The sequence below is a fragment of the Heteronotia binoei genome, chromosome 21 (genome assembly GCF_032191835.1).
Source record: "Heteronotia binoei isolate CCM8104 ecotype False Entrance Well chromosome 21, APGP_CSIRO_Hbin_v1, whole genome shotgun sequence".
Lineage (NCBI taxonomy): Eukaryota > Metazoa > Chordata > Lepidosauria > Squamata > Gekkonidae > Heteronotia > Heteronotia binoei.
In genome coordinates, this window is record NC_083243.1 from 18,768,663 (window position 1) to 18,792,884 (window position 24,222).

Genomic DNA, 24,222 nt, shown 5'->3' on the forward strand with positions numbered 1-24,222 from the left:
GTAAAAAACTTTGCTCTCCAGTGGACTGTGTTTTGAATTACCTAAATACTGAAGAACAGGGGAGAGACAGTGGCTCAGTGGTAGAGCATCTGCTTGGTAAGCAGGAGGTCACAAGGTTCAATCCCCGGTATCTCCAACTAAAAGAAAGGGTCCAGGCAAATAGGCGTGAAAAACCTCAGCTTGAGACCCTGGAGAGCTGCTGCCAGTCTGAGTAGACAATACTGACTTTGATGGACCGAGGGTCTGATTCAGTATAAGGCAGCTTCATATGTTCAAAAGTGATCTCTCTGCTCATGACCTGAATTCGATCCCACCGGAAGCTAGGTTCAGGTAGCCGGCTCAAGGTTGATTCAGCCTTCTATCCTTCCGAGGTCGGTAAAATGAGTACCCAGCTTGCTGGGGGGAAAGTGTAGATGACTGGGGCAAACCGTAAAAGTCTGCCGTGAAAACGTTGTAATGCAACATCACCCCAGAGTTGGAAACGACTGGTGCTTGCACAGGGGATTACCTTTACCTTTTAAATAATGAAGAACCTTCACCTTGGCCCTCTTTTAATGCTTTATAATCAGCTCTTTTGGAAAACAGATACATGCATACCCCTTACTCTCAGCATGTTTACCCCTGCCAACTGGACATGGATGAAACCATGTGTTATTGTACTGCCCTCAGTGTAGGGACATTCAATCTCTCTACATAACTCCAGTCTTATCAAATATAAGGAAGATAGAAGATTGGATTTATACACTGCCTTTCACTACCCGAAGGAATCTCAGAGTGGTTTACAATCTCCTTTTATTTATTTTATCAAATTTATATCCCACCATCCCCTGACGGGCTCAGGGCGGTTTTCCCTTCCCCTCCCCATAACAGACACCTTGTGAGGTAGGTGGGGCTGAGAAAGCTCTCCCATAACCGCTCTTGAGCAGAACGGCTCTGAGAGAACTTGAAGCTGACCCAAGGTCACATCAGCAGGCGCATGCGGAGGAATGGGGAATCAAACCTGGTTCTCCCAGATAAGAGTCTGTGCACTTAACCATTACACCAAAATGGCTCTAAGGCAATAGAGGGAAACTCCAAAAGCAGCTTGTGAGGTGGCATTCATGAGTGGCACAAGTATCCATTGGGCTCTTATTTGTAAAACAAAGCATTTTTCTTTAACTGAAAAACTTCAAGCTTGAACAGTTGCTAAATGACTGGCAATCCACTGGTGACCACCGCCAGGATCCATGCAACCATGCACAGTGTTCCATGATGGCACTTGAAAGTTTCAAGCACCCTCTTTCATTACAGGCCTTTTCATCTCCCCAAAAGCAGCAACTGAAGGCCCAGAGATTTTGCAGAGCAATACCTGATGTAGAATGAGTAAAGAAATGCCACGGGACATTAATCAGCGACTGCTCCTAGAGATGTGGAGCCAAGAGGGGGAAGCGAGGGACAGAAAGAATTGGGAGAACTGGAAATTCTCTAACCAGTAGCTATAGAAGGAAGACAACAGCATCTAGCTGGAACAACATCTAGCTGTGGGGACCCTTTGCAAGACCCTTATTATTGACCCTTTGCAAGACCCTTATTTCTGACCAACTAACACATGCTTTGTTTTCTGTTTAACTTGTATTTTTTCCTACTTTTTGGATAGCAAAATCTCATATATATGGGCTACGGTAGCATAGGATGCATCCGCTTGCGATTTTCTCTTAAGTACTTGGGTATATATGAAACTTTGCTTTTATAACTTTTAAATTCTGTAAATATTTCAAACATGGCAATTTTATATGCTAAGTAAACGATAAATGATGTGTTTTCTGTTGATAAACCATTAAAATTAGTTTAGATTTGATAGGGTACCAGATAGTCAATTTCCCTCAAATTTTCCAGTTTCTTCCAGGGGGGAAAATCCTGGCTTTTTCTGTGGCTTCAAAAGTTCCAGAAACTTTGCATCTCAAACTGCCCCACGTCCAATTGAAAATGCTTGATACACGATAGACATTGTCTCCATTAATAAAAAACACATTCCTTAAACTTTTCAGCGCTTCATGCCTATTACACCACCCCATTCTTCCGCTATGTACACATCTGAAAGCAGCGAAGAGGCTACACAGAAGCAATAACAACTCACCAATGACTAATATAAAAAAATCCCTTGTTACACAAACAGGATGGCGTACACGTCTTCAATTAACCAATCATTAAGCACGAAATGTTTTCTGCATTGTAATCATATGCTGCCTTGACCGCCTCCCTGTCCACTTCACTTAGAACGTTTGCTATCCACACAGTGCCATGCTTCTGCCTGAAGTTTTTATTAAAAGACACTGTTCACATCTGAATTTAGGGACACCAGCACCTATGGGAATCAAGCAGTCCAGCACCCTGGGAAAATCTAAGCACTCCTTAGGAAGAGTTTGAAAAAAAAATCTTGTCCAGTCTGCAACCAGGCCTTTCTTCTTCCTCGCCACAGAAGATCACTTGCTTCAAAGGTTTTATACAAAATCAAGACAACACAACTGGCAACTAAAATGAGGTATGGCTGGGAACTACAATAGCTCTGGATGATAGAAAATATGTTCTTTCACTTTGGGAACTTGGAGGTGTGTATTAATACTTAATTTCCAATGTTTCTTGTGGCTTTAAACAATCCAGAATCCATGGCAATCAAATTTAACTTCCTTCATTTTCCATTTTTTAACCTAGTTCTGTCTGTCCCCCACTGCCCTTTACATTTCAGTTCTTACTGATAAATTCTCTCCTACCTGGAAGCAGCAGTACTTAATTCATAAATTAACAAATTGAAAAACGCACACATTTTTAACCAATTTAAAGCAACTGCCTATTAATTCTGTGTCAGTAGAAGGTCACCAAAACTCTTTATAGACAAATCCAGATCGTTTTTATGTTTTAGTCTGTCCCCTTTTCCAAATGAATGAATTCTAATAAACACACTTACATAAACAGGCACATTCACTAGACATTTAAAGTAGCCTGACACTGCCGATAGTAGGTATCACGGAACAAATACAGTTATCACATTTCTAATTACCTGTTGACAGCTCTTTAGGAAGCTAGCGACCACAGAGAAAGCAGGCATGGCTTCAAACAACAGACTATCACCAATCTGTTAAGTTACTGTTCCTAGCTGAATCTTCAGGACATAAAAGTATGCCAAATACCCATCCTTGTCAGCACAGCCCATCTACACCTCTCAGGAGTTCAACCTAGAATTCTATTTCAAGGTCTACATTTCTGCATATTAAGAAAATGGGTGGTGCTAAACCAAGCAACTGTGTAATAGAAGATGACAAGTCACAAAACCATTAGCATACATATGAAGCAGTGGTCCTGAGTAACCAATAATAAAGCCATAAAGGCATTTTAAAATTAAGTCTTTGTTTTAAAAAAAAAAAAATAGTTTTCTTTTTACTATGGTAACACATATTGGAATGAATATATTCAGACGTTCAGAGAGAGAGAGAGAGAGAGAGAGTGCTTTTAAAAAGAGGCCGTTGTTTCTGCTAAAACTAACCAGGAAATTTAAAACTTCATACGGCATTTCAAACATCACTGTTAAAAACTTTGTGGAGCTTGTTTCAGTTACATAATTTGAAATAACCTGATTTGTATTCACAGTTGACCTACATTGAGAAGTGCAATTCATTAAAAGAAATGCCCTACACTTTATCTGAGGGTCCTACACTTTATCATGTTTTTTATTGTGAAACTGTACCAGAACATTGTAGCATAGAACATCAGAAGAATCTCATCAAGTAATTATGAAGAGGAAGACGACTGTAGATTTATACCCCGCCCTTCTCTCTGAATCAGAATCTCAGAGTGGCTTACAATCTCCTATATCTTCTCCCCCCACAACAGGCACCCTGTGAGGTGGGTGGGGACTGAGAGGGCTCTCACAGCAGCTGCCCTTTCAAAGACAACTCCTGCGAGAGCTATGGTTGACCCAAGGCCATTCCAGCAGGTGCAAGTGGAGGAGTGAGGAATCAAACCTGGTTCTCCCAGATAAGTGTCCACATACTTAACCACTACACCAAACTGGCTCTCTTATGGAGTGCAATACAGATTTTGCTTTTTAACAGACCCATCTATGGGCAGAGATCCCAGTACAGTACTGCAAAGGATAAAGTAGGGCTGGAAGCTTTAATAGGGTTCAACCAAAGGGGCAGCTGATTAATTGGGGGGAGGGGAGGAGAAACTTTTAATAAGGAAAGCTGAGAGTCAATAGAAAAGACAATAAGGCTAGGAAAAGGTGAAGGCAGCAGGAAAAGAGGAAGACAGAACGTGAGATGGACTGACTCGATCATGGAAGCCCCAGTTCTCAGTTTGCAAGACTTGAGCAAGGCTATTAAGGTTGGTATGTTTTGGAAGTCATTAATTCATAAGGTCACCATAAGCTGGAAGCAATTTGACGGCACAACACATACAAAGCTGAGAGGTAAAATCAGAGCAAGAATACACTGCCAATCTATAGTAAGGCAGAATGAAAAAGGCTGATTCTCTCTTCTAAACGATTCAGTGAATGCTTTAATATTTTGAAAGAGCACAGTTCTCTTACCCTCAATAGTTCAAAGAACATTTAAACTAAGGTTTGGTAGTATACAACTTATTTTGAAGTGATAAATCAAGTGAGTAAAAGGCAAATCATTAAGTCAATTCAAAAGCTGTTAGCCAGTTAGGAGCTGAGCAAAAAGATCACTTGCCTCCACAAAGATTCAAAAGATACATGGGGAAATTGCAGGCAGGCTATTTGTTAATCTTTATTCCTGAGTGCTCTAAGGGCTGCATGTCCTCTTCAGCCTAATCAAAGGGACCAATGCTTCTGTCCCAGGATGGGACGCAAAGGAGAAAGTATTTCACCTCCTCTTGAGAAGAAAAACTGATGGAATGCACATGCATGGGTATGTATTTACCCAAGGTGTTAAATATTCTGAGGTAGAATCCACAGATTATATCTATATAATGAGGAGAACTGATCATTATGAATAATTACCCCATACCGGTGTTTCTAAAAACATTCCAGAAATATTAATGGTGCAATTAGCTCCAGGTGATGAGCTGGTTCATATAGTGCAAAACCCAGCAGTATAACAAATGAGAAGAGAAGGAAAAGTCAGGGAATAAGTGTGAACCGCTTTGCTTCCCTTTCTTGTCCAAACTGCTGCAGACCTCAGTTCACTAAGAGAAGAGATGGCCACACTCCCTCTATGTTGGCTGGCTGCCACAGCAAACACTACTCCAGAACACTCCCATAATCTTCCACACAGAGGATTATAGGCAGGGCTTAATTTATGGCAGGGATCAGCCCTGGCAACTATTGTCAAGGCCGGGGGGAAAGGGATTGGGGGAAAGGTTTCCGGGTCACAGGGTGGTGGTTCCAAACAGGCCTGAGCACCGGCTTTTCTCTTTCCCTGGAAATTAAGCAATCGTTATGGAACACGTTTTTATTTCAGCTTTTCCAGTTCCTGCGAGCAGTCAGGAAAGTAAAGAAGAAAACTGGTGATGCAGGCACTTCATCCATTTATTTTCTGCATCCATATGTGTACCACGGTCACCTCTAGACATGTGGAATTTCCTAGCTCCCCCAACCTTGTTCAGAACAAGGCCACATATTTTGGGAGTACTAAGCATTAAAAAAAAAAAGTGCTACAAACAACAAAACTAACATTTAACAACATTCAGCATATGAAGGAGCAGCTGCAGCACATGTGAAATGGCCGCGAGACAACCAGCTAGTTATATTTGTTATATGCCTCTGAAAATATCTTGAATAGGTATATTTTATCACATTCATCCACCTTGGATCCTTTGGTGAAATCTTTAGATTGCTGCTGAAAGCCTATGAAGGCTTTTCTCTTTTGGAAAGCGTTGTCTAATCCAGGCGTGGCCAAACTGTGGCTCGGGGGCTATGTGTGGCTCTTGAAGCCCCCACTGCCCTGCTTGAAAAAGGCATTTCTCTCTTTAAAAAAATTTTCAAGCCAAGCCGGCTGGTGGCTTGGAGAATGCATTGAAAGTTAAAGTTGCTTTCTTTCCACCTCGACATCCCTCCATTTATTTTCCTTCCTCCCTCCTCTCAAACATTTGATGTTGATGTCTTGCAAATCTCAAACATCTGATGTTTATTCTATGTGGCTCTTGTGTTAAGCAAGTTTGGCCACCCCTGGTCTAATCTAACTTCAAATGGCGCTGTTTTATACCACAGAATGCCATCTTTGCTTTATCGATCTGTAACCTGCCTTGTGCTTCCAGTTCTAGAGAAATGTGGAAAACATTTAATTATGATTACTACAAATAATACATGTACAGAAATATAATCCCACAAACAGATGTTTACAGCAGATGGTAAGCAACTTAACTTAGCTGATCTCTCCATTATTTATTACCCACCATTTCTAAAGCCTACAGAGCCGAGGCACACGACAGATATATAAAATACAGTAAAACAGACTAATCATAAAAGGTTACTGATACACAGCTTTATCACCTGATAGATATTATTTACTTAACCGCTGGTCTACAGGTATTTTTAACACAGGAAGGGTAAAATGCTCTTTACATGTAAATTTAAAACCAGTATGTAAACATGAGACACACATTCTTGAAACGAGAGCATCATGGTCAAGACCAGGATGGAACCCAGACGGCTTGCGCCTGCATATCAAGCACCCTGGGCAACAAAAACCAGATTTCCCACAAGATAATGTATAAAGGTAAAGGCAGTCCCTGTGCAAGCACCAGTCATTTCTGACTCTGGGGTGACATCGCATCATGACGTTTTCGCAGCAGACTTTTTTTCACGGGGTGGTTTGCCATTGCCTTCCCCAGTCATCCACACTTTTCCCCAGTCAAGCTGGGTCCTCATTTTATCGACCTCGGAAGGATGGAAGGCTGAGTCAACCTTGAGCCGGCTACCTGACCCCAGCTTCCACCGGGATCGAACTCAGGTCGTGAGCAGAAATTTTGGACTGCAGTACTGCAGCTTTACCACTCTTCGCCACGGGGCTGCTTATAATATAATGCATAGTGCCCCTTAATAGAAGTGAGGGGGAACCCAAATCAGAATATATGGCCCTTTCCTTCAGGGTTTTAGCCTTATAACAATTCTGTGAGGTAAACTAAGGTAAAAGTGTGCCTAGCCCAAGGTCACCCAGTGAGTGTTATGGTAAAGTGGGATTTGAATGAAGATCTCCTGGGTCCTAGCTCTGACACTCTCAGCATTACGTCACCCTGGTTCCAACAGCATTTTAAAATAGCGTTCTCCAATGAACACGTGACCTGAGAGGGTAATCCCTCTCTAGTTTCTTTTGTGGAGTAAAAAGCAATCTTGTATCAAAAATGAACACTTCAGGCCACAGTCCCTGTTCAACAAGGGCACCCTGCTCTTGCCTAATGACATTCTGTGCATTAGAGACACATGATCAAAGGTTAAAGAGATACCACTCTCTAGTGGTTGCAGCTAAACACTGCAGATGAAAGAGAGCATCTGAAAAGAGCAAAGCTTACGGACAAGGAAGATTAAAAGCGTTAAGTACCATCAAGGCAAAGTAAAGAAAATAAAAGACAGGTAAAAAGGTAAAGGCAGTCCCCTGTGCAAGCACCAGTCATTTTCTACTCTGGGGTGACGTTGCTTTCACAACGTTTTCACGGTAGACTTTTTACAGGGTGATTTGCCATTGCCTTCCCCAGTCATCTACACTTTCCCCCTAGTACTCATTTTACCGACCTCGGAAGGATGGAAGGCTGTCAACCTGGAACATCTACCTGAACCAGCTTCCGCTGGGATCAAACTCAGGTCGTGAGCAGAGCTTAGGACTGAAGTACTGCAGCTTTACCACTCTGCGTCACGGGGCTCTTCGACAAAGGACAGGTAGATCAGTGCAATTCTATCCACATTTACCTGGGAGTGACCTCCACTGAATACAGAGGGGCTCAGTCCTCAATAAACCTGCATTTGATTGCAATGTAAATGCCTTAGTCCTAAAAAGCATAACTGCCATGTAAACAAGACAGAATTTTAAATACAAGAATTTCAATGCTTTGAGATGTAAAGGCATGGAGAGGGGAGATAAATTTTCAGAGGGAAAGTGGCTGTTGTTGTTCTGTTGTGTCACCACCGTGAATCTTTATGGAAAAACTAGGTAAATGGGGGAAACGCTAAAAAAAAAAAATCTTTCTGAAATATTTTCCTCCCTTTGGAATGAGTGAAATGCTTTTAAAGTTAAATTTGTATACATTCAAAATGTATTGCATAAAAAAAATTTGAACGCTTCCCTCCCACACACACACACAATTTTCTATTTTAAAAACTGGAGAATTTTGGGAAGCACTGATAAAACTGCTAAGAAATACATAAATATTGTTTTGGAATGAGTGAAATGTTCTAAGAGCACAGGGTTCAATAAGACAGCACAGGGTGCGGCATTTTGCAGTTCTTCCTCTCCCCTTAATATTGGGTATACTTACAATTCTAATGTAGAAAATAGAGGTGTTTATATATTTAATCTCATGCATATGCCTGTTATATGTGTATATATACAGTCATAAATGATGCACTTTATGTTGTTCAATAAGCAAAACATGTTGATGTTTGATATAAAAGCAAGCACAGCATATATTTCAATTTCATCCAAAACCTGCCCCCACTGAAAAGTGAATTCTTTCCCCACAGCTTCAAAATTTGCATCAATTTTACATCTCTGTCAATTCCTGTCTGCAAAACACCCAACAACCATGTCCAGGATAATAAACTGCACTTACATAACAGTATATCACCTTTATGACAGGACTTGCAGCCGAGAACAGCACCTGAAATCAAAGTAGGTATTTGCTACAATGATTCACAGTTATGGCAATTTATGCCCATTGGAATCAGTGAGTTTAGACTAGTCTAAATCAGCAGGGATTGCACTGTAAATTATTTTCTTTTACCTACTCTCAATTACACTACTCAATATTTGCCAAACTACTAACCAAAAAAACCCCAACGTTATAGCTACTTGCACATTTCCTCAACATATTTGTCAGAGACAGTGCCTGCCTACTGCTTCATTTGCACCCAGGAAACAAGCTCTGAATGTATTCTGTCCAGGTTATGTTCTCCCCACCTTGTGAGTCTTGCTGCTTCGTGTTGAAGACTCCTCAAACTGGTTCCCTGCTGTATGTCGTATTTCCACAATACAAACACAAAAATAAAAACATGCAGCAGTAACAGCATCTTGAATTGACTATCCACTGAGAAGTGAATTCCTATAGTCTGCCTCCCAACCTTTTAGAAGCTCAGACTGGGGTGCGGGTCTTACCCTTTTTGAAGGTCTGGCCTGAGGGCTCCCTAATAGGGAGTTAGACGAAGAAGGCTGGAACCTGTGGGAAGGTCTGTTGCAAATCCAGGAAAATCTCCTGTTGTTCTGGAAGTCTCTCCTGGAACCCGTACAGTCTCAGAATGAGAGGACCTTTTTCTGCTGCTTAGTCTCAATTAGAATATCTTCCAGCTTGTCTCTGAAGAGTTTGGAACCCTTGAAAGGATTAAGGCAACACTAAAGCCTTGGCTGAACCATCCACTGAGCAGTTTCTCAGACAGAGGTTACGTCTAGAGGCCACGTTAGCACCAATGGACTTTGCTGAAATCTGAACCAGGTCCAAAGTAGCACCAGTTACAAAACTTCTGGAGGTAGGAAGTCAGTTTAAGAGGAACATCAGAGAACTCCCTCTGCACCTTGCACAGGCAAAAGTACCATGCACGGGCTAGAAAGGAAGAAGTGGCTAAAGCTTTTAGAGAGAGGGGCACTGGTCTCATGAGCTCTGCGATGCCTGTGCCACTCCTGCAATCTGCAGCCTCCTTAAGTGTCCCCTCTCCCTTTGGGAAGGTCCGAATTGGATGCCATATTAGCAACAGGGGCACTCACCACTAGGATGCATAGCAGTTTAACAACTAAAGCTGGAAAGGCATAGCATTTCTTGGTCTGAGCCACCTAAAACGAAGAGGTTCTTCCCACTCGAAAAACAGTCAAGATCCCCTTCCTCCTGACGCGGAAGATCCTGCACGGGAATATCCAGTTTTAGTATCTTTTGAGCAAGGGAAATTAATGAGGGCAAGTCCTCAGTGTCAAAAAGCTGCTTGGGCAGATCTTCATTTTCAGAGAAGTCAAGATCAGAGGAAGCAGGAGAATTATCGGAATTTCATGAATGGCCTATTTGTGAGTAGCAAGTAAAAGGTGATGCTTGCTTTTCTGCAGCCTTGGTGAGGACCTTGGAAGGGTCCTGCCTTTCCCTGAGGAGCATTCTCTTGTGTCAAACAGATTTACTGGATTGTTTCCGAGGGAGGGAGAAGGGGGGAGTGCAAGCATTTGCATCTGCTGGGATCCCTTCTATCCGCAGCCCCTTCTATAAAAGATTCCAACCATTGTTTGAAGCCCTCTGAAATTCCTGAGGGCGGAATTCTTCTCCAGCTCTGTTGCACCTTTGCTCAACCCTACTGCAGGGGAGAAAAAGACAGAAGCACTTTGGTGGGAAGAAAGGGCACCACTTCTCTGCCTCTCACCACCACCTTGTCTCTTATCTGACTCACTTACAATGGAGGAAGAAAAAGCCGATGTGGGGGGGTGGCCTCAATGGGTCTGTCTAAGCATCTTAACGGTTTTGTGAGAAGGAGAGATTGCTGAAGATAAGGACAAAGAATTGCAAATCAAGTCAATGGACTTCTGAGAGAGCTCTGAAAATGAAACAATCAGAGCCCTCCAAAAAACCTGCCTTCTCCTTGGCAGGAAGAAGAGACTGAAAGGGGAATAGGGCAACTCCTCCCTCTGGAACAACAATGCTGGCCTTCCTGTCACCAAAAGTGGAGGGAAAGGAGACCCTTGCACATCCAGGACTCCTCATTCTTCCAAAGGAGAATGGCAAGAGATCATGAAACCAAAAAGATAGCTTATCCCCTTCCATTTAGCTACTCTTCCAAAGTCCAAGTCCTTACCCTTAAGTACAGAATCTCATTAGCTCATTCCAGGCATTGTAGTTGCAATCTCCTGCTCGTCCTTATTTTTTGCATGCGGATCCCCACCCTTCCATCCACGGTTTGTAAATACAACCAGGGGTGTAATTCTAGCGGGAGCGCCTTTGCATATTAGGCCACACACCCCTGATATAGCCAATCCCCTAAGAGCTCACAAAAAGAGCCTTGTGAGCTCTTGGAGAATTGGCTACATCAGGGGTGTGTGGCCTAAGATGCAAAGGAGCTTCTGCTAGAATTACACTCCTGAATACAACCAGGGTCTGGATGAAACTCTGGTCAGCGCTGGTAACAGTTGGCCCAACTCCGATGCTGTGGCAAGTAACAATGGGTATGGCAAATCATAAGAAGGGTGGGGAATCTTATAAACAAACCCATGACAATCCCAAGATCCCAAACCACAACTGGGAAATAAGACACCTAAAATGAACATAAGAAAGCAACTAATGGCATATTGTTGGGGCACTGCAGCCAATGAAAAAGATTTGGACTACGGTATTACATCTCAACTGTATTCCAAATTGTGATCTTTGAGATTGCAATGTCTGAAAAGATCACTTGCAGCTCTTTTATTTGCCTTGTGTTTTCCCAAAGACATGCTGTCATCACATTTTAAAGCTTATCTTTGTAACATGAACGCTTTTAAATGAAAGCTAGTGAGCCCCAGGATCTTAATAGGGTCTGTAAACCACAAAAGAACACATCAGAAGCAGAAAACCAGCCAGAGAGGCAATAGGACTATTAGATGACAAAGGGTTAGAAAGTAATACTGGAGCAAAAAGGAAACTGCAGAGAAGCTAAATGTATTCTTCCCATCAGTCTTCACTGAGGAAGAAACACACTACTGGATCTTAGAGGGACAGCTGTACTATCTCTCTATAAAAATAAAAAGGAGCCTTGTGGTACTCTGAAGATAAATGGATTTATTATGTCATGGCTTTCACTGACTAGTCCACTTTATTAGATGCATTATATTTTACACACATACACAGGGCTTTTTTCGTAGCATGAACTCCTTTGCATATTAGGCCACACACCCCTTATGTAGCCAATCCTCCTGGCGCTTACAGTAGGCAGTACTAAGAGCCTTGTAAGCTCTTGGAGGATTGGCTACATCAGGGGTGTGTGGCCTAATATGCAAAGGAGTTCCTGCTACAAAAAAAAGCCCTGCATATACATAATACACACGCGCACTAACAAAAGTGAGCAGTGTGGCCATAAAGACCATGCAACTATATACAAAACTAGGGTTGGTTTGTTGCAACTGACTTACGCCAACCTTGTAGGGTTTTCAAAGCAATAAACATTCAGAGGTGGACTGCCACTGCCTGCCTTTGCACAGCAACCCCAGACTTCCTTGGAGGTCTCCCATCCAACTAGGGCTGGCCCTGCTTAACGTCCAAGGTCGGACGAGACTGAGCTAGCATGTGCTATCCAGGTCAGGGCACATGACTACTACAGTAGCTCTTGCATTTTCAGATGTACACCCTGAACACACTGCCTAACAGAGATAACAGAAGACTCTCTGGGAGAAGAACAGCTACTATCTGATTACGACTGAAGACGGAACGGCGGTTCTTGCCTTTACCAGCAGACATCAGGAAGAACTGATCAAGACACGAGGCCGCTCTCTCACCTCCAGATCAGTCCTAAGCAGATAAAGCAGGAGTTGATGTGGGTGCCGGTGGTAACACCACTTGGTGGCATCAGGTTCTGCTCACTACTCAGCAGCCATGTGCTTGCATGACGCAGCAGGAGTGGACCCCGGCGCCTTCACTGCCACTTTCTGCCAAAGACATCCCCAATCCACCTTCAACAATGCCCAAGCATAATGCCGACACCACTGCTCCCCGTAGCCAACCATGACAAGAGATTACTTTGAAAGACTGATGGGATTCAAAAGCAGCAAGTTAACTTGGACCAGATGGCATTCTTCCAACGGTTCTCAAAGTCAAAATGGAATTGTTGATCTTTTAACTAAAATATATAAATGAGGAAAGGGACTGGAAAACAACCCATACCTTTAGGAAAGGAATAATTTACATCTATCTAGGAAGCTGTGTATCTTTTGTCAGCCCTGTCTCAATTGAAAGAAGTTTTATGGCAAGAGAAAAGATAAGGCCGGCTTTTGCAAAGCAAAGTCTTGCCTCACTAACTGTTCAGATTTCTACAAGAATCTCCCTGTCACTCGGGTAGGTGATAAGATTTATTACTGAGGTTTAAAGCTAACAGTATAGTGAAACTGAAAAGAGAAACTAATCATTTATGGCAGTAACATTTGAGGATCCGATGAAATCACCTGGCGATAGGATTCAGGCTTGACCAAAAAAATTAGACAACAGGTAACATGAAATTTATTGCCTCATAATGGTCCCTACTCTGTATGCTTGCATGTTTGTATTGGAGGGGGGGGGGGGTATGGAACGTGAAAACTGACCCTTAAATGAAAAAAAGACAAATGAACAAATGAATCAGTAGTGTGAACCAACAAATACCATATATTTGAGAGGCTGCCCCCTCTGGGAGCCATCCCCATACTCAGTCCTAAAACCATCAGGCAAACTATTTGTTTTACGTTCCCCCTGGGAATTCTGAGGAAATGCTTTTTTTAAAAAAACCTAAAAAATATATCTCACTTCAATATTGGGAGTATCAGCAATTTTCCTTGTAGAAGATCAAGGCATTTGTATTTCTAATCCCATCCGTGTATCAATATAATTGTATATGCTAAATTATAAATGATGTATTTTATACAATTAAAGCAACAATGAGGTTTGATAGGAAAGCATTGTATATATTTACATTTTCCCAAAATTCCTTTTTTTCCTGGGGGGAAAAAACCCACCTGTTTTCTCCATGGCTTCAAAACTTCTAGAAATTTTACATCTTTTCCTATACCTGTTTGATTTGCAGGATTTAACTGCATGTTCTGACAGCAAAATAACATCATACAGACTATGGTCACTATTTTTTTAAAGTTTTCACAATCTTCACTGTATTTGTACGGTGTTGAATTTACAGCTGGAAGTGAAACGGCCCATTGGACTTACCGTGAGGGGTCCTTCTCCTCAGAGGTTCGGAGGACATCTCTGTGGGTTATTCCTACTATTCCTTCAGGGAGGCAGGAACACTTTTTTCAACTTCCTGTTGGCGCCTTCGGAATAACCCCGCCCTCAGTTGTGGGACTCCGAAAGCAGTGTCGTCTTCCCTCTAACTAGAAGGACTATAAACACAACTAACAACTCGTTTTAACATGTAAACTGTAAACTTGAACTCCGATAATACTGAAAGTAACACAGTACAAGGGAGATAGGCTATAGAAAGAAACCTAAGCGATGAAAATGAATCTGGGAGTGGCGAGATGTCCTCCGAACCTCTGAGGAGAAGGACCCCTCACGGTAAGTCCAATGGGCCGTTCTCCCTCAGAGGTTGTCGGACATCTCTGTGGGACCTACCAGAGCAGTCCCCTTTAATCGGGTGGGTCTTCATCGCTGACCTCCCCCAGAACATGCAGTAATACCTTTCTCCCAAATGCTGCATCTGCTGATGCCATGGAATGGATCTTATAATGTCTTATGAACGTAGACGGAGAGGACCAAGTAGCAGCTCTACACACCTCTTCGACTGAAGCCCTATTCAGCAGTGCCGCGTTTGTGGAGGCACTCCTAAGAGAATGTGCAGTGATTCCTCCAGGTACCTGTAACCCTGATGCCCTATATGCTTCGCTGATACAGGCCTTCAGCACTGCACTGATGGATGAATTAGACATCTTGTCTCCCACTCTTGGAGGAGAGATGTTGATGAACATGGATTCAGTTTTTCTAATTGACTCAGATCTTAGAATGAAAATCTTCAAGGCCCTGCGCACATCTAACGTATGCCAGACTACCTCCTTTGGGTGTTTGGGTTCTGGACAAAAGGTGGGTAAGTAGATTTCTTGTGAGCGGTGGAACCTAGAAGCAGCCTTAGGAATGAAGGAGGGATCCGTGCGCAGAACCACCTTTTCTTTGTGGAACACGCAAAGACCCGCCTTCACTGATAAGGCCCCCAGTTCCGAGACTCGACGTGCAGACGTGATGGCTACTAAGAAGAGAGTTTTCATTCGCACCCATTTTAAGTCCACCTCTCGAAGGGGCTCAAATGGCTTCTTGGTAAGCGCTGATAAAACGGTATGGAGCCGCCAAGACGGAAAGCGATGGACTGTCGTCGGAGATTTCGATTTTGCCCCCTGCAAAAATAACTGGATGTGTGGATGTTGAGATAGCCTATACCCTCCAACGACCGGTAAGACAGTGGACAGGGCAGCTATCTGCCTTCTCAGCGTAGCTGGTTTTAACCTGGACTCCAGGCCCTCCTGTAAAAACGCTAGTATCTCCGCAATGGAAGGGGAAAGCGAAGGAACCTTTTTCCTACGACACCATCGGACAAAGGCCTTCCAGGTGGTGTTGTATATGCGAACTGTGGAGGGCCTTCTTGATGCTAGCATAGTGTCCGTCACCTCCGGAGAGTAACCTAGATTTCTGAATGTCTCCCGCTCAATCTCCACGCGGTCAGATGAAACCACCCCGGGTCGGGGTGCCACACCGGACCCTGATGAAGCATGTCGGGAGGAACTGGAAGTGACATTGGAAGGTCTATTGATAGCTCTGTCAACATTGAGAACCACGGACGCCGTGGCCAATAGGGAGCTACCATGATGATTTCCGCCTGTAGAGCTCTCACCCTCCGCAGTACTCGAGAAACCAGAGGGACCGGAGGAAACGCATACAAGAGACCTGGAGGCCATATGGCTGTCAAGGCATCTGTCTGTTCGGCTTCTGGATGGGAGAACCTTGTGAAGTACCTTGGTAGTTGCGAATTTGTGTTTGAAGCGAAAAGATCCACCTCTGGTAGACCCCAACGCTGGCATATGAGGTCGAATATGTCTGAGCTGAGGGCCCACTCGCCCTCGCAGATTTCCTGTCTGCTCAACCAATCTGCCTGTATGTTGTCCTGGCCTCTGATGTGTTCCGCCCTTAGAGAGGCCAGATGTTTTTCTGCCCATGTCAGAATTCTTGATGCTTCCCGGTGCAACTGTGAAGACCTGGAGCCCCCCTGGTTGTTCAGATACGCCTTGGCTGCGATATTGTCCGTTCTGACAAGCACATGCTTCTGGAACAATTGGGTCCTGAATGCAACCAGGGCTAGACGTATGGCTCTGATTTCCAGCAGATTGATGGGAAGCAGACTCTCGGACTGAGACCACCTGCCTTGGACTGGCTTGTCCTGAAGAGAAGCTCCCCAGCCCCCCAGGCTGGCATCTGTGAATACCTCCAGGTATGAGGGAGGATGGAACAACTTGCCCTGGCGAAGATGAGACAAGTCCGTCCACCATCGCAAACTCCTCTTGACTGACAACGGAATTATCAGATTTATGGCCTTTCTCTCCATTATCTGAAGTTGAAATGGTCGTAGGAACAGTTGAAGAGGCCTGGAATGGAATCTGGCCCATTGAATCATGTCTATGGTCGATATCAAAAGACCCATTAGTTTGGCAAGCAACATCAGAGGTGATGATTTGCTCTGGATGACCCTGGAAGCCAAATCCTTGATGGCCCTGGCCTTGGACAGAGGTAGAAATAGCGAATTGCAAGTGGAGTCGATCATTGCGCCTAGGTGTTCCAACCTCTGACTCGGCTGAAGTGAACTCTTTTCTTTGTTCACCAGGAATCCGTGAGACTGAAGACACTGAATGGCCAGAGTTGTCCCCCGAAGGGATTTCTCTTTGCTGTTGGATCTGACCAAGAGGTCGTCCAGATAGGGGTGAATGTGAATACCCTGCTTCCTCAGCTGGGCTATTGGGTGAATTAACATTTTGGAAAAAACTCTGGGCGCTGTTGACAGGCCAAAGGGTAAGGCCCTGTATTGGAAGTGCTGATTCAGTACCACGAACCTTAGAAAACGACGATGAGAAGGGTGGATAGGGATGTGGAGATAAGCTTCGGTCAGGTCTATGGAAGTGAGGTACTCCCCTGACAATAGAGAGTCCATAATGAATCTCAAGGTTTCCATTCTGAAGTGACGTACTTTGACATAGCGATTTAGAAACTTGAGATCCAAGATGGCCCTCCAGTCGCCATTCTTCTTGGGTATGGTGAAAAGGATGGAGTATACGCCTTTCCCCTTCTCCAACCCTGGGACTAGTTCGACTGCTCGAATGTCGATAAGATGCTGAATTGCTTTTGAGGTGATGAGACGTTTGTGCTTCTGCTTGGGGGAAGGTGATCTGACAAATCTGTCTGGTGGAATGCGGTGAAACTCTATTGAATACCCCTCTTTTACAATTTCTAAAGACCATTGGTCTGCCTGAGAGGCCTCCCAGGCTTCTGCAAAGTGGAGTAGTCGAGCTCCCACCGGTACGTGACCGTAGTCATGCCTGCTTGGACTTGCCCTCTCTGTCAGGCTTGTCCATTTTGGAGAAGTTATTACGATTGAATTTGGAGCCGAATGAGCCTCTTTTGAAGGAATTCTTTGGTGTTTCCCAATTAAACTTCTTTGATTCAGAACGATATCTGGCCAAGGAATGTTGGGTCCGAAAGGACTGGGGGCCCCTCTTTTCATTCCTCCGAATGGATTTGGGCATGGCCTTCTTTTTATCCCTAGTCTCTACTAGGATCTTGTCCAAAGCGTCCCCGAAGAGACGATCCCCTTGAAAGGGATAAGCTGCCACTGTGGACTTAGAGAGGAAGTCAGCTTGCCAAGCCCTAAGCCACAGGAGGCGTCTAGCCACAGTAGCGGAAGCCATTGTTTTAGAGGCAAAGGTCAGTATATCTAAGGTTGCGTCAGCTGTGAATGACGCTGCCTTAAGGATGCGTGAGGCGCCCTCTAACATGCGTCTGTTGTCCTCTGGTAACATCTGGAGTAACTTACGTACCCAAACAATGGATGCCCTGGAGACCAGGGAGGACGCGGAGGACGCCTTAACTATCATGGCCACAGATTCGTACAATCTCTTCAAGGTTGCCTCAGCTTTTTTGTCCAGGGGATCTCTAAGAGAACCCTGGCCGTCCTCTGAAACCAGTCCCGAAGACTGTAGAGCTGCTACTGGGCCGTCCACAGTTGGAGCTTGTAACAACTCATTGGTATAGGCAGGCAGTGCATATAACTTCTTTACTAAGTGAGGAAACTGCTTAAGGGAAGCTGGCTTTTCCCATTCTGCTCTAACCTGCTTTTCAAAGTATTCTGGAAAAGGGAAGACTTGTTCAGAAGCTTCCCCCCTGGGCAAGAACTCAGAATTACCACTGGTTCTTGACTTAAACTTCTTAGATTTAGCTACCTTGACTTCCTCATCAATAGGGCCCTCCTCAATTTCTAAGGCTGAAAGCGTTTTGGCTAGAAGAAACTGGTAATCTTCCTGATGGAAGAAACGACTAGCCTGTTCAGGAATTTTAACCTCCTCCTGTTCCTCCTCAGAGAAACATTCCCCCTCTTCCCTGTCTTCCTGGTCAGAGTCAGATGCCATAGTCTCGAGCTCTAAGGATTGGGAAGACTGCACTGGGGCCTTTCGCGCTGCCTTGGTGGGCCAGGAGAAAGAGCGGGGAGGGTCTGCAGGAAAGGTTGATCCTTGAGGGAGAAGCCCCAGCCGGGCGCAAAAGGAGCCCATTTCCTCCTGCATAGCTCTTCTAATAAAAAGCATAGCCTCTGGGTTCAGAGGGTTGCCCATTCGTACATTACCCCCGTCCTGGAAGCCTTCGATGCGCGGTTGCAGGTAGTTCCGAGTCTCCGGAGTGCCTGCTCCTGGGGGTTGGAAGGTCTGAGAGCTACGCTCCGCACTTCCAAAATGGCCGCCGCTGCTTGCTGCCACCCCGAGGGACGTAGCCTGGGCCTTCATTACGCACCGTTTCTTGGCGCTGGCAGCTGGCTCGTCTGCGGCCGCGTCAGGAAGGGCGCGAACAAGCCGCAAAGGCAGGTCGGCTCCTTCGACGTGAGTCGGCGCTGCTAGAAGCGCGGCGCGCGACTCTCCCTCCTCGTCCGATAGGAAACCGTCCCTACTACAGGCCATTCTAAAACGACCCAGAACAAGTTTCCTCGGTAGTCTTTGATCAGCAAAGGCAGAAGGAAAAGGAGGGATAAGTAGATATGGAAAGGAAAGGATATGGAATGGAAATTGAGAAGAAGAAACAGAGAAAAAAGGCTGAGCCTAGCCTTGTGCTGCTGCTCCCTGTAGAGGCAGGAACAAAAACTGAGGGCGGGGTTATTCCGAAGGCGCCAACAGGAAGTTGAAAAAAGTGTTCCTGCCTCCCTGAAGGAATAGTAGGAATAACCCACAGAGATGTCCGACAACCTCTGAGGGAGAAGTACCATGAATGAACGTTGTGATGAGTAAAGATAACAAATTGCAAAGTATGTATATATTTCAAATATATTTTATCTGAAATGTAAACGCAATACAAAATAAGCTTTTCTAACACTGCTCAATGGCATGAGTACATACGGTATGTATTCATTTAAAATATTTATATCGCTTTTTTTCTCCCAGTCAATCGGACTTCTACTTCTGTGAGTGAACTTAATAGAACACTTACTTGTGGATACTAAAAATGCAAAAAAAAAAAAAAAGTCCTGCTATAGCTAACAGTCTCCAAAAATAGAACCAGAGCATGCAGATTAACATTTTCTCCCAGAAAAAGCACAATGTCCTCACAGTGCAAAGTGAATGGTGCAGTATGTAGAAAGATTCAGAAAGCTGACAAAAGAAGGGGACATTTTCTCATCAAGAACCACCTCTATACGCTGTATCTGAAGAAATGAGCAGTGACCCACAAAAGCCCACACTCTGCCACAAATGGTGTTAGTGTTTAAGGTGCTACTGGACCTCTTGCTCTTTTCTACTACCTATGAGCTGTGTTCAAATAATTCATATAATGATTTCTTGCTATACTGGCCCCAGAATTTTTTTTAAATCGCATATTAACTACACAGAAAAAAACCTGTTACAGAAGCAGTCCAAAATACATTGGGACAACTTTTAGTACAAACGAGAGAGTACAAGTACTCTTGGGCAAGAGGAAATTCCATCCCTCCCCTGCTGGCTCCAACTCTTTCCCTCTTGCTATAGGTCCATTCCTCCATTACCACATCCACTCAGCAAATCTCCCTGCTTTTATTCACTTTTTTCACCCAGTCACCCACTTTTCTTTCTCCTTTATGCCTTCCCATCTGCCCTTGCCCCTGTAACATAGAATCATAAAGTGGAAAGGGACCTCCAGGGTCATCTAGTCCAACCCCCTGCACAATGCAGGAAACTCACAAATACATCCCCCTAAATTCACAGGGTCTTCATTGCTGTCAGATGGCCCTCTAGCCTCTGTTTAAGAACCTCCAAGGAAGGAGAGCCCACCACCTCCCGAGGAAGCCTGTTCCACTGAGGAACCACTCTAAACTCACAAATACCTCCCCCTAAATTCACAGGATCTTCATCGCTGTCAGATGACCATCTAGCCTCTGTTTAAAAACCTCCAAGGAAGAAGAGCCCACCACCTCCTGAAGAAGCCTGCTCCACTGAGGAACCACTCTAATGGTCAGGAAGTTCTTCCTAATGTTGAGCTGGAAACTCTTTTGATTTAATTTCAACCCATTGGTTCTGGTCCTACCTTCTGGGGCCACAAAAAACAATTCCACACCATCCTCTAGATGACAGCCCTTCAAGTACTTGAAGATGGTAACCATATCACCTCTCAGCCGTCTCCTCTCCAGGCTAAACATCCCTAACTCATTCAGCCTTTCTTCGTAGGACTTGGTCTCTAGACCCCTCACCATCTTCGTCCCCCTCCTCTGGACTCATTCCAGCTTGTCTATATCCTTCTTAAAATGTGGTGCCCAAAACTGAACACAATACTCCTGGTGAGGTCTTACCAGAGCAGAGTAAAGCGATACCAACACTTCACGTGATCTGGACGCTATACTTCTGTTGATACAGCCCAAAATTGCATTTGCCTTTTTAGCCACCGAATCACACTGTTGACTCATGTTCAGCATATGATCCACTAAGACCCCTAGATCCTTTTCGCACATACTACTGCTAAAGACAAGTCTTCCCCATCCTGTAGCCATGCATTGGATTTTTCCTACCTAAACCTGTTTAATCATATTGTTTCGTGCATCCTCCTTGCAAGCAACTGAACAAGTTAAAGGGACAAGAACAGTGTTGTCTCTCACCAACCTGGGCTGATCTTTCTTTTTTTCATGTCTTTGTGTGGCTTCTTAGGATGCCAGACATGTCATTAACTACTTGGGGGGATCAAAATACGCTTTGATCCTGACATACCATACCATTGGCATGCAAGTAGCTCCTCCAGTGGAACAACTTCTCCATCTATAGAGAGGAGAATGGAGATTTTTTTACTGATTCTTCACTACTGCTGTAAATTCCCAATATGCTTCTCACACCTGTCCTTCAGGCCCACTACCCATTGGAGTCCAGTTTTGAAGGGCAATAGAGGCTAAAGTGAGAAGGGGGAGGCATGGATGTTGCCTTCCTCCAGTGTGACTCCCCTCATGGGGCATACCCTATATTCTGACCATAGGCAACTTCCCTTGTGGGTTTTTTTGATCTGTGTAGATGATTTGCTTAAACTTTGTTCACCACATGTGCAACGCTAGTATAACTTTGCATGAAGATGGACCAAAAGAACTATACGCCCAGGAATTTATGGATAAAACTTGCATACTCTGGCCCAGCTAAAGACCACCTGCATGCAGAAGCAAGCTTACTTAGCTACATGGAGTATAAGATGCACACACAAATACTGCATACCTTTTCCCTAGCCTCTTTCAACAGCAGGGGCTATACATGCATAACTCTAACAAAAACAGTCCTATGGAGCAGCTGCATTCATCCACCTCATCTCCGTACCAAAAAAGCTGATCAGTGTAGTTGCAGCTTTTTTTGATAGGACTATGCACATGCAGCACTGGATACTGTATATGTTGGATCAGAATCAGTACGTCAAGGCCAAGCTTTTGGGAGCAGACCGCATGCAAAAGCATGCATACAACATTAAGGCATTTTTGCAAGCACAGATCTTCAGATTACCAGAAGAAGAAGAATTGCAGATTTATACCCCGCCCTTCTCTGAATCACAGACTCAGAGCAGCTTACAATCTTCTCCCCCCATCCTGTGAGGTGGATGGGGCTGAGAGGGCTCTCACAGCAGCTCCCCTTTCAAGGACAACTCCTAAGAGAGCTATGGCTGACCCAAGGCCGTTCCAGCAGGTACAAGTGGAGGAGCAGGGAATCAAACCAGGTTCTCCAGATAAGAGTCCGTGCACTTAACCACTACACCAAACTGGCTCTCTCTTTTGACTCTTGTCAAAGTGAGACTCCTGTGACTACACCCTTGAAGGACTGTCTCCCCTCCCATACTGTCCAGCCCTCTAGTTAAGAACTGCCTCACAAGCCCTGCTCTCTATGACTCCAAACTTCAGAAGCCAAGCAAGTAGAAACAGAGACCGAACTTTTTCAGTAGTGGCATCTCACTGGTGGACTGCTGTTCTCTGGAACCAACATTACTTTATTTGGGGGACCAAGCCAAAATCTTTTTTGCTTACCATCACTGAATAGTGTGGTTTTAGTATGAAATTTGTTAAATTCATTTCAAGCTTCTCAATAATTTTACACGCTGGGCTTTAAATTACAATTTCTAATGCTTGTGTTTTGTTATTTTGTAAGCCGCCTCAGGCAAGATCCCCAGGAAAAGCCACATAAAAAAAATTCCCTAAATAAAATTCTCTGGGTTTTAAAAGTACACAGGCCCTTTCTGCCTTAATCTTCACTAGGGACAGCCAAGAAAGGACGTTCTTAATTGCCAAGTATAAGTTGGTAATTAATTTAGTACACAAAAGACCGATTGAACAAGTAAATAAAAAACCTTCAGACTATTGTTGGGATAAGCTAATCGCTTTTTTTAAATGGCTTGCTTCATTTACAAAGTTTTTCAATAGTGCATATTTTGAAGGCAGATCATATGCCAAAATTGCCAAAGAAATATTCCAGGAGATTCAAATCCACAAAAGCCTAAAGGATGACTGTAAGAGTATAGACTCTGAACCTCTCTTTAAGATGAGAGAGCATCTGTAACCAATTTGTATATTTATTTTTAGAATGCAAGATTAAAGTAGACCTACAAGAACAAATCCCCCCCTTCAATAGTCTAACTTTGACAAATGCACTCATGCAGAGTATGCACAACATAATAATTCCTACTTCTAACACAACTGTTAGCTCCTTAATTATCAAGTCTCTACCTAAATCAATGAAGTTCTGGTAGGAGGTCAAGGGCTCCACCTGTGCAGATCCATATTCAGACTAGCATGCTCGCCTTAAGAGGTAAATTGCTATTAAAAAACCTCTAAGCGTTTGTACAAGTTACCTAGTGAATAAATCACAGCCCCACAGATACAAACTGAGTGCTATTCTCAATTGCTTGCCATGTAGCTGTTTTCTCTTTAACCCACTGAGAGTATCTACGGATTTTAGGTGCTGGATAACTGAACTTCTCAAATCTCTCTATGATCCTCAAATGTTGGCACAACACTGCATACAGATCATCAAAAACACTTCCCACAAGCATCCTCACAAAACACACATCATTTACCACACATCTACCACTCCCCTTTAAATATACAATTAAACTTTAGTTCTACCACAACCCGTTGTAGCTGCCAAAAGAGAAACACATTTCTTTCACAAGAAGGTACTTAGAACCTGCTTCAAGAGAAGAGCAAACAGGCAAGACTGAAAGGATAGTACATAGGCCTAGTAATCTGATGCTGAAATCTAGAGGGCTCCAAAGTCCATTCCTGCATTTTGATAAGGGGGTCCATAGGATAGGCAGTAGATGACTGGGGAAGGCAATGGCGAACCACTCCGCAAAAAGTCTGCCATGAAAACGTTGTGAAAGCAACATCACCCCAGAGTCGGAAACGACTGGTGATTGCACAGGGGACCTTTCCTTTCCATAGGATAAGGCGCTATTTCTAAGGTCAGGAAGTGAGAATTTGAAATTTGACACCTATATACTCCACATGCAGCCTGCTGACTTTTTCTTTTGGCCATGATAATTAATGCTCCAAAACACTGTATTATCCCAGAGCCTGCCCTCTTTTCCTTACAGTCCAACAGATCCAATTTCCTGCTCTCTATCTCTTCCCACCACAAATAACCCATTTTTAGT

At 44.0% G+C, this 24,222-nt stretch overlaps 1 protein-coding gene across 6 annotated transcripts in view; it reads right to left on the reverse strand.

The window, feature by feature from the left end:
• Window positions 1-24,222, reverse strand: part of PPP2R5E (protein phosphatase 2 regulatory subunit B'epsilon) — a 144,170-nt gene that overhangs the window by 90,006 nt on the left and 29,942 nt on the right. The gene's annotated exons all lie outside the window — the stretch shown is intronic.